Here is an 11205-nt window from a genome sequence, read left to right on the forward strand (position 1 = left end):
GTCGGGGCTTTATGGCAGAGTGGCCCGACAGAAGCCTCTCCTCAGTGCAAGACACATGAAAGCCCTCATGGAGTTTTCTAAAAAAACACCTGAAGGACTCCAAGATGGTGAGAAATAAGATTCTCTGGTTTGATGAGACCAAGATAGAACTTTTTGGCCTTAATTCTAAGCGGTATGTGTGGAGAAAACCAGGCACTGCTCATCACCTGTCCAATACAGTCCCAACAGTGAAGCATGGTGGTGGCAGCCTCCTGCTATGGGGGTGTTTTTCAGCTGCAGGGACAGGACGACTGGTTGCAATCGAGGGAAGGATGAATGCGGCCAAGTACAGGGATATCCTGGACGAAAACTTTCTCCAGAGTGCCCAGGACCTCAGACTGGGCTGAAGGTTCACCTTCCAACAAGACAATGACCCTAAGCACACAGCTAAAATAACGAAGGAGTGGCTTCACAACAACTCCGTGACTGTTCTTGAATGGCCCAGCCAGAGCCCTGACTTAAACCCAATTGAGCATCTCTGGAGAGACCTGAAAATGGCTGTCCACCAACGTTTACCATCCAACCTGACAGAACTGGAGAGGATCTGCAAGGAGGAATGGCAGAGGATTCCCAAATGCAGGTGTGAAAAACTTGTTGCATCATTCCCAAAAAGGCTCATGGCTGTATTAGCTCAAAAGGCTGCTTCTACTAAGTACTGAACAAAGGGTCTGAATACTTTTGACCATGTCAGAAAATCACCATAGTTATTACCATTCATCCTGAATATTTGTGCGATTTGTGTATGGACCACAATGGTGGAACAACAGAGTAACCATGGTCATCCCTGGAGCCACACTGCTAGTATGCCTAATTAATGCTACACACACCCTTTATATATATGTACATATACATACGCCGATCAGCCATAAGATCATAGCTGCAATTGCATAAAGCAGAGGGTTGAAGACGGATGTGTGTGGTTCAGAGAAGGGCCATGAATGGAAGACAGAGTTATAGTCAAAACCTACAAGGTGGCAAGGCACGCCAACTGGCAGGACCTGCCAGCTCCCAAAAATAAAACAAATTTTCATTGAGCACAGTGTGTCACATGTCCTGAAATAATGAAACAATGGGAGGGACGATGGCAGCCGCCAGCCTCCCACAGAAATCTGGACATCCACCTGTGGGAGCCAATTTTCTTCATTTCCACTCAGAGCACACAGCAGCAAGAACAGCGTGAGTGACACCGGAATTGGCTTCCTCCACATGCTGCTTTGCATCAGCAGATGTGGAAGCTTCTTTTAGCTGAAGTTCAGCTTGAACTGAGTCAGCAATGGAAAGTCTGTGTCTATTTGAGTCCATAATGAAACGCTGTGGTCATGGTTTGCTCAGAGATAGAGTGCACCTGTTTTCATTTTTGTCTCCTGAATCATGCAGTGGATGGACTTATAGTGGCTCACAGAAGCTCAGGTACCCCACCACACCTACAGTCCTCGTCACACTGGGTAGTAAATGTTTATAATATAATAAGTGTTTGTATATTTTTGTTCTCCCTAGCTACATAGATAAGAGGGTCAGAATATTAGGAACACCTTTGAATATAATGTAGTCCAGTATAATACTACCTTTAATTATGACCTTAATATACCTAAAATTGATTTTATACATTTATGACAGTTTCAGCAAAAACTGAAACATTTTGAGCTTAAACACAGATGTTATCAGTCCTGTGATGGACTGGCAACCGGTCCAGGGTGTACCCCGCCACTTGCCCAATGTCAGCTAGGACTGGCTCTTAAAAGTACTGTTCAGTGGTCTTTAACACCCTGACCTGCTATAATGCTTGGCTTGTTTACATTACTCATTAATCACGCACTACAGCTGCTTTCAACTTAATGTAGAGTGGAACTTATAAATCATATTTATCTGTCCTTCATTAGACCTTCTACGCTCATCTGCAATGTGAAGCTGCATGATGCGTCACTCCAGATTTGGATAATTACTCTGTGTCCTGCATTCGCTCACCCTAACAGAACCAGCTGTCACCCCCCGTAAAACTTTCTGATCCACCACTTTAGACAGGTTCTGCAGATATTTGTTCAATTTATATTCATTACATATTTTTGGCTTTTTGGTCCCAGACAAAAAGCATTTCAGCCTCCGAAGCCCAGATCTCCTGTTTTGTTGTCAAGGAAACCACCCAAGCGAGCACCGATCACATCAAAGGTGTTGATCCTAGCAGCATTTTGACTATGAAGGCATCACTGTGTAAGCTCGTTCTGTATTTTATTTAATGTTACACCTAAATAAACCAGTAGGCTGTGCTCATCTCTCCTCTAAAAATAGTAATAAAGTGAAGTATGTTTGGTTATGATGCTACACGAGGCTTGTCTCACTGACTACTGTGTAAACATGTTAAACTCTTCTCTGTACTTTTTATGGTCCGATGTGTGGCTGACATTGTCATTTGGACTGAGATACAGTAAAAATGTTTTTCACCTCAAAGTGTTTTAAGAGGGTTGCAAGCCTCTGTCATATCTTCATCACTGTCAGTACCAAACAATGTGATGAGATAAGAGCAGCAGGAGAGATGAGCAATGGGAGTTCACCCCCAGAGAGTTTATAGCTAATGAACAAAACAGAAGCGAAATGAGCTAAATTATGTTTACATAAGACCTTAATTAATGAATGCTGTTAGAACATTAACGTCTTGAAGTCAGGTACAGTACATAATACTAAATTGATGTTAATGCGGTAGGCCTGCAGCCAATCTAGACTGTGCTGTTAGAATTAAGGCTCATATGTAAACAGGAAATTGAAATAGGAGTATTGATGATGATTTAGGTTTTTTAAATTGAATTATATTGTATCAAATGTGGGTTTCCATACAGAACTCAGTGACTTGAGGTTTCTAAAGCCATCTGCTTTATATCATCTCTAGTTCTGTAGTTTTTCCATTCACACCTGATGGAGAGTTGCTGATACTACACCCCCACAACACTCACTGCCGCTAACCGCATTTGCCCCTAACAGTGTCTGAAATAACAGATGAACTGTAGAGACATTGGAAATGCATAATGTCAAACAGTAATAACAGCAGCAGAGACATACATACCATAAACAGAGATTTTTATCTCTTTTACAGTAAAAGTAGTAGTGGTCACGGAAATGGAAATTTGACTCCACTCCAAACTCCACAAAGTGAGGAAGATTTTAATCTTAGAAAGATCTAGAATGGTTATTAAATGACCATGTGGTGAGATTTGTTTTGTCCCTAACTGTTTCAAAATGTGTCATCTGTGATTCCACAGTTCATAAATATTACACCAATCCGCGCAAACACATAACAGGACATAACAGAAAGGAGTAAGATTTAAGGAGGCAAACTGTATCCAGCATCAGCAAAAATGTATGTATGTATTTTAAAGCAGCACCCTCAAATCCCTGCACAAAGCAAACACACACACTCCCCAGCAAGTCCTGTTATTTCCTAGTTCTGTAGTCCTGAAGCAAATGAAAATGGAGTTGGAACGAATGTTTGTGATCCTAAAAGGGTTCGATGTTCTCCAGCACGCGTGGAGCATCTCTCAGGTGGACGCAGTTCATCTGAACAGTTTCCTTTAAAACATTTCATTAACACCTTGTCCTCAGTCACCACCAGCTGCCTGGGAAACATTCAAACACTCATGCATACACGCACTCAATCTTCTCTCACATGCCTATGTTTATTACACACACATTTTGACTTTTATCACACACTCGCACACTTCCTGAGTCCTGCAGCACTTCTTCAGGCTTGCAAAGCTGGCGTGCTTAGCTGCATCTGAGTACCAGCCCCCAACCCCTCCCCTCAAGTTTATCACCAATTACTGGTCCTCGAAAAAAAAAAAAAGGAAAAAGGTCTTTCTCCTTGTCCCCATGGCAACTGCTCTCCTCTTCTCCTTTTCTGCACAATCAATCAGACAACGACTGTCTAGCTGTCCTGACCCAGCCTGGCTAAAGGGGAGAGGTCCAGGTATCAAATACCATTTTCAGATTTAGGTTTGGTCCACAGGCTGTTTTTGGTCCTTTTCACCCATAGTGTCTCTGCCTGTCCTGCATCTTTTCCTGTGTCTGTCGTCTTTCTGCTTATTTCTCAGTCTCATCCTACTGACATGCAATAACAACAGTGAAACTTAAAAACCTGTTGACTGTAGATATCTTTGTCTTTTGCTAACAGAGACATACACTGGGTGGCTGTGGCCCAAGAGGTAGAGTGGGTCGTCTCCTAACCAGAAGGTTGAAGAGTTGATTCCAGGTTTCTCCAGTCCATGTGTTGAGGTGTTCTTGAGCAAGACACTGAAGTTGCTCCTGGTGCTATCACTAGTGTGTGTGTGTGTGTGTGTGTTTTGGAATGTAAATGTTCAAATAGTGTTAAAATGCTTTGAGTGTGTTGCAATGCATAGAAAAGTGCTTTACAAGTATAAGACCATTTACAAGAATATCAAGTGAAACGTAACTTAAGCTGTGTACTCATGTTTACACTGCTGCACTTTGAACATGTTAACTCTTTAAAGGAATATTCTGATGTTTTGGGACTTAGTTAGTTAGTTTGAAGCCATCAGCCACCAGCTAGCTAGTTTAGCTTAGCACAAAGTTGTGTCCAACATTAAAAAAGATCCACCTAACAATGCTTATAATGCTTGCAAATGAAAATGTCATTTCTGGTTTCTAGCTACAGTATTTGAGAGTGATAGCAGCCTTCTCACCTCTACAATAAATTTTCCTTCAGCCTTATTCTATTGAAGACAGAGATTTATTTATTGTCATACATACAATGAAATTATGTTTAAGGCCGAGGGCCATCATCACAGGCGTTCAGTGTCTTGCCCAAAAACATGTGGCACAGAGATTCAAACCTCTAACCTTCCAGTTGGGAGACAACTGTGCTATCCACTGAACCACAGTCTGGAAACGACATCCTGTACCTATGAACCAGATGACGCTGTGAGCAGGATTTGAACCTGCGCAGGGAGACCCTATTGGATTTCGAGTCCAACGCCTTCACCACTCGGCCATCACAGCTGAGTATTGATGTCCTCTGGTGTCTGTCTTGGTTCTAGCTGAGTGATTGCCCATGCTATGAAATATAAATGCCTTTTTGTTTTCATGCTCATCTCATATGTGCCTCTGCCTTACTCTCTATGTGTTTTCACTCTCGTCCAACTTCGCACCTGCCTATAGCCTTTCTTTTACTTTATCTTTCGGTCTACCTATTTCTCACCAGCAGCAGACAGAGAAATTGGAGAACATTTCGCCAGCTTATCTCACAGATACAATCACCATGGAGAGACTTGGGAGGAGGAGGTGGAGGGGAATGTGGGAGAAAAAAATAAATTACAGAGAGAGGAAAGCTCGATGGAAAATGGTAGGGTGCAGGGGTATAAAAAGGTGAAGAGATGTTTGAGGTGGGGAGGAGGATGGGAAAGATTATAAAGAAAACATGTAGGTAAGGAGACGTGAAGAGGGAGAGAGGGTTGAAATGGTAAAATGAAGAATGGGGAGAAACTGGTCAACATGAAGAAACAGAAATAATAAACAAGGTGGTGAATGTGGAAAGAAATGAAAAGTGAGAAAAAGGTGTGAAAGGAAAGAAATCCAAACAGGGTTATTAAGAATTTGTTACTTTAAAATTGTCATTGCTATTTTTCCAAAGACACTAAGCACCCTGATGAGGATGAAACCCCTTCAGCTGAAATCAATAAAGGAGCAGAAGAAGAGGAAGGGAGTGGTGAAAAGGATGGAGGGAGGAGGAGGAGGAAAGATGAGCACTAATAGTAGACTATAGTAGATTAGTCACTCTGAAGATGCTGTAAGGTGCTGTGTGCTAGTGCACCACTTGTCTTGACACTGTACAGTTTAATGAATTGTATAGTGACCCTGAGAGCTCAACACACTGCAAATTACAAATGCAAGTTAGGAAAATAAAATGCTGCAAACACAGCGCCAGGGTCACTCTGCAGTCAGATCTAATAATCACCTTTATTTGGCCAAGTACATTACACAGAAGGTATTTGTTTCTGGTACAGAATTGAGGCAGCCAACTCACAACCACTTTAACTATTAGCAGCAACTTGGACATATAAGGCAAGACACTCTGAGAGAGGTTTTGAACCTCCAAACCACAGTCTGGAAACAAGGACATGGCACCCTGTACCGTGGAACCAGATAACGCTGTGAGCAGGATTTGAACCTGCGCAGGGAGACCCTATTGGATTTCGAGTCCAACGCCTTCACCACTCGGCCATCACAGCACAGATGTACAAAGCAGCTGGAATAGTGATAGCTGATATGACCATGCAATCATTTAAAACATATGGGACATCAGAGTTTAACCTCTGACAAAACTTATACAGTAGAACATAAAATTCACATTTAGGCTCATGTGATTTTGGGACAATTTTGAAGACATGTTGTTGCTGTCTTGTGAAAACCGCGAAACACCAAAATGTCTTCACGATCTGATGACTGTTTTTTTTAGATAACCTGATGACTAGTTCATTAAACTTAAAGGCAGAATTAACTAAGATTTTACACACTGTCTGATAAATCAAGTGAAAATGGGAAAGGATGTGGTGTCTCTCCATTATCCTACCCCGCTCAGTGACAGTACTTCTGTTGTTATTCCAGCTTCTATCTGTTCTCAAAATACAGTCTGTACATTAGTCCAGCCCCGTCACCTTGCAAAAGTTAGAAGTGTTTTTCGAACACTGAGTAGTCAGTTTGAACACCCAGCCATGGAGGAGCTCTAAGCAGTCAAGTCAGAAGCAGTGGCTGCAGACTGAAGAGGTCGTGTGCTTTTGAACAGAGAGAGGGGGACAGAGCTAAATAACAAAAACCAGGGTTAACAGCAGTTTGGCTTTTTGAGATGGAGAGTGTTAAAAGCAGTCAAAGGACTCAGGTTTGATTCTGATGTGCACTTCTTCCTCATTGATGAGTGACATTAGCAACAACCAGAACATTGTATTGGACTGACAAATGTACTCACTAACCAGCTACAGTAACACTGCACTGATTTAAAACTGGCTCACACTGAGTGTAAAACCTGCATGGATGCAGCCTTCATGGTGTGTATGTTTATGCATGCCTACGTGTATTGTATTATTATTATAACCAGTGATAACTTTGTGTGTTATCAAGAATGGCTGAGCCAGTAAAAGAGAAATTAGACATAAAGATGCACAGACAAGAGAGGCCTTCATGCTAAGCATCATGGGTACTGCTCAGGGAATAAAAGAATGAGAGAGACTGTGCAGATTGTGCAGCCACAGGGCCTTCTTCTCCAGTGTGTGTGTAGTCCTGTGTTATGCTTTCTGAGTTACATAAGCTGTTTGGAAAAGGGGCTAAATTCAGGGCGGGTTATCAAAGAGACGATTTTCAGGGGCTGAAAATAGAACAGAAGTTACAGACAAGCTACAGTACCTCCGCAGTCTGTTCACAATACCAGAGTCCAAACATCTCTGACAGTTTTTTTTTAAATGCGCACAGAACGTAAGATGTTGTAGCATAAGCCTCTTATCTCTCCTTATTTCTCCCCTTTTCTGCAGAATCACCAACCTCATCCCTCCCTCTTCCCATGTTGCTGTGTAATGCACCAGCTGGCCATTAAGCTGTAATAATATATCAGCTTTTTCCAACAAATACTGTCATTTGCAAGACAGTCTGGTGCCTGAATGTCTGTGTTGTATGTTTGTTACACATGTTACTTTGCATTTAAGGTATAATCCCTACTTTCATATTTTAATACAGACAATACTTGGGATTAAGAGAAGTGTAAAACACAGAAGAGACTGAATTGTTGTGATGGACTGGTTTTCTAGTATTTACATAAATTTTAAACAAATCAATACTAGATTTTGGCCTAGGTAAGAGCAAACTGAGCCAATGCTCAATGAATGACTTTGTTTCATCAGACCTGATGAGGACATGCAGGTGAAACGGGGCTGTGCGGTCAGTAGATGAGCTGGATCAGGCTTTTGGGGACCTGCCTGACAAGCTTAGCAGGACCAGATGTTTTGAGGACTTGCTGGAATCACCTCCCTGCAAACTTAATGACATGATGTTGGTATGGACCCTGTTCAAAACCCCGATCACAAAAGCAGCTGCATCCCTATGTTGCCAGGAGGTGGTTGGTGCTTGTCATGGTGGCAGCCAAAGAGCTAAAAGAGGTGCTGACTGACAATGGAGACCATCCAGACTTGGCTGGCATGGAGTCAGCAGAGAAGGCCCAGCAGGGGAGAGAGGCTGCAGCTGAGGCAGCTGCAGAACAGAACAGAGACCCCATAATATTTACTAGTGATGCTGAGAGATATGGGCGGTAACCACAGCCAGAAGTAATACCTCTAGTACTGAATAGTAGCCCTTTCAGTTCTCTGGCCAAACAGTTATTTTTGCGCATTTTGTTTTTCAGTATAAACAGTGATATGTGAACATTTAATGAGAACAATTGCATTCATAGGTTAACCTTTAATTATAAAATGAAATTGGTGAGGTTTTTGGTGCAAATGACATCTGTGTGCTTACAGTAGTATCACCATTAAATATCACAGGATACTGTATATTATTGTCATACAGTAGAGATACACCAATCATGCTTAAGCCTCACTTAAAAGGTGAATGGTAGTGAAGTGTTTTGCGGGGACGTACAGGGTTAAACTGGAAAAAAAAATCAAAATATTCCCCTGGATGGAAGGGAGTTCTGGCAACAGGGAGGAACATACTGTATAATTAGTACTGTTACTTGATTACACTATTCGGGAAGTCTAATTACATTCATTTAGCTTCAAGAAATTTGTCAGCATCAACAACAACTTAATGCATGAGAATAGAAACAAGGCTGACAAACATTGTTGTCAAATAATCATCAATATAACATTTAATGGAAAAAATTATGAACGTGCAGGGAACGTGCGTGTGTATGTGTATCAGGCACTTGATAGTGGAAAGATAAGCACAACTATGACTTCCTTTTATTCATTCTGCTAAGTCAGTCAGCAGCTATACAGTTCCCCTTGAAACACACACACACACACACACACACACACACACACACACACACACAACAAGCTCAGTGGGAACAGCAATCTGAGGCCATGCAGTCAGTTATTCAGCTCTTTCTCTCTCTTATGCACAAGCACATCCTTACATACCACTGACAAGTCTGTCTTCTAGGTATTTGGTCTTGGTAAATAGTCTTATACTTGTATAGTACCTTTCTATGCTTTTACAGCACACTCAAAGCGCTTTCACATTATTCGGCCATTCACCCATTCGCACTCCCAAGCACTCACGCATTCACACACCGGTGACATCATCGGGAGCAACTGGGGGTTCAGTGTCTTGCTCAAGGACACCTCGACATGTTGACGGGACAAGCCGGGAATCGAACCGCTAATCCCCCGGTTAGGAAACGACCCGTATTTGTAAATCCATCCATCCACACTTCTCAAAGGCTGGGAGTCCACTAAATGTGTTCAGTCCATCAGGCTAAATTAAATAAACTAAAATGTAAGACCTGGTGTTTCTGGTGGTAGCAGGACTGTTGTGTTTCCCTCCTGCAGGGCTTGAAAGATTTTAGAGATAATATATTAAAGCTCACTGCAGTATGCGGTGCTGTGCCTCTGCCTGAGACCAAAAAATTTAGCTCAAGCAACCGATGCGACATAAAAAAGGAAGATTAAAGGATGAACCATCGTGTTATGTAAACTAATGTTCATGCTTACAAAAGGAAGATGTGAGAACAACAGGCTCAGAGTTAGTGTGGCCCACTGGGTTTGTTCTGATGTAAAACTCAAACACTGTGGATTTTGTTGACTAATGCTGGCAGTTTTTCCATAGCTTATTCTCTGAAAGGTTTCCTTTTACAATACTAGATTTCATAATTTTACATTGCATAAGGTCTCATGCTTCACCACAAACCAACAGTTTATGTTTTAGTGACTCTTTAATTGGTCCTGACCAGGTAGAAACAGTTTGAAATAACAATTTTACACAGAAAACATGTAACATTTTCTTACAGAAAGCAGCAGTTAATCACTAACACTCTATAGTCTCAGTGAACCTATAGCACAGTTTACAAGTTTCCAAAGTAAAATAAAAAGTTTACTAAGTTTACTAAGCATGCTCCACTGTGCCTCTGTGCATGTGTGAACGGTCATCTCCCTCATGTCTCTATGGCTGGTTCAGACCTGCTCTGTGACATTCAGTGTTTATGTATTTGTATCTTTGCCATTAACACGGAGGCAGCAGCACTAATGCTAAATGTGCCCATAAATTTTCATCTGTGTTTTTAATTTTTTTTCACAAGTGCGCCTAAAACTAAATGTAAGTGTGGAGCCCTGTGCACTCTAGCTTTTATAACATTACAGTATTAAGGTGATGGGTTATATTAAGTCCCTCATTGAACCATCTGGACTATTTTACACAGGCACATTAAAATGGACCAACTGTGCTTGTAGCCCCGAGCTAAGCAGGCCCTGACCTGGGGCACGGTAATCCAAAGGTGGAGGATGAATGCTGTGAGAAAGGGTTTAATTAGTTTGGGGGAAAACTCAGCCCTGGGTTGAGGACAACTTTGGGCTACAACACACTGTGATAACACCTCCAAATATCAAGTGAAGATAGAAGCACCTACAGGGCTTTTAGTTAATGATGCCTTTGGATGGCGGTAAGAAGAGGATCACATGTGGTGGGAATGTCAGGATGGAAGAATGCAGGAAGGGCCAAGAAAGAGGAAAAAAGTAAAGGAAGAAGGAGAGGAAAAGAAGCACAGATTGCTGGGGTACAGGAAGGTATTAAAGCATGCACAGCAGGGATGGAGGAAGGAAGGGATATAGGGAGGAGAGTGGGGACAGAGAAAGGAAATGATTAAGATAAGAAGTGATAGATCAGAGGAGTGAGAAATGTCTGAAAAGCATGTGTACTCAACAGAAACTCATTTTCTTTAATGGCAGTTGTTTTTTCCCGTCATAAGGCCTTAGATCTTTACAACAAATCAAATTCCTCAGGTCTAAAGTGTGTTTGAGCATCTTTCAGCTTGTGGCTTTGGTTTAATCATGCTAGTTCAATTAGCCTGGGTCACAGGAGGCTTTGGTGGTACCTCACTACGTTAAGACAAGTATTGGAGCAGATGTCTACGAGTAAAATATTTGAAAAAAGTTACATACTGAGCATATGGTGAATGCACAC

The 11205-nt window shown here is 41.8% G+C and overlaps 2 non-coding genes across 2 annotated transcripts; both read right to left on the bottom strand.

Moving 5' to 3' along the window:
* Positions 1 to 4961: 4961 nt before the first annotated feature.
* On the bottom strand, positions 4962 to 5043 carry trnas-cga (transfer RNA serine (anticodon CGA)). Its single transcript has one exon. It is a non-coding gene; the product is annotated as a tRNA-Ser (tRNA).
* A 1147-nt stretch (positions 5044 to 6190) lies between these two features.
* Positions 6191 to 6272, bottom strand: trnas-cga (transfer RNA serine (anticodon CGA)). The gene has a single exon. It is a non-coding gene; the product is annotated as a tRNA-Ser (tRNA).
* Positions 6273 to 11205: the final 4933 nt, after the last annotated feature.

This window comes from Monopterus albus, unplaced genomic scaffold (genome assembly GCF_001952655.1).
Source record: "Monopterus albus unplaced genomic scaffold, M_albus_1.0 scaffold202.1, whole genome shotgun sequence".
In the NCBI taxonomy this organism is placed as follows: domain Eukaryota; kingdom Metazoa; phylum Chordata; class Actinopteri; order Synbranchiformes; family Synbranchidae; genus Monopterus; species Monopterus albus.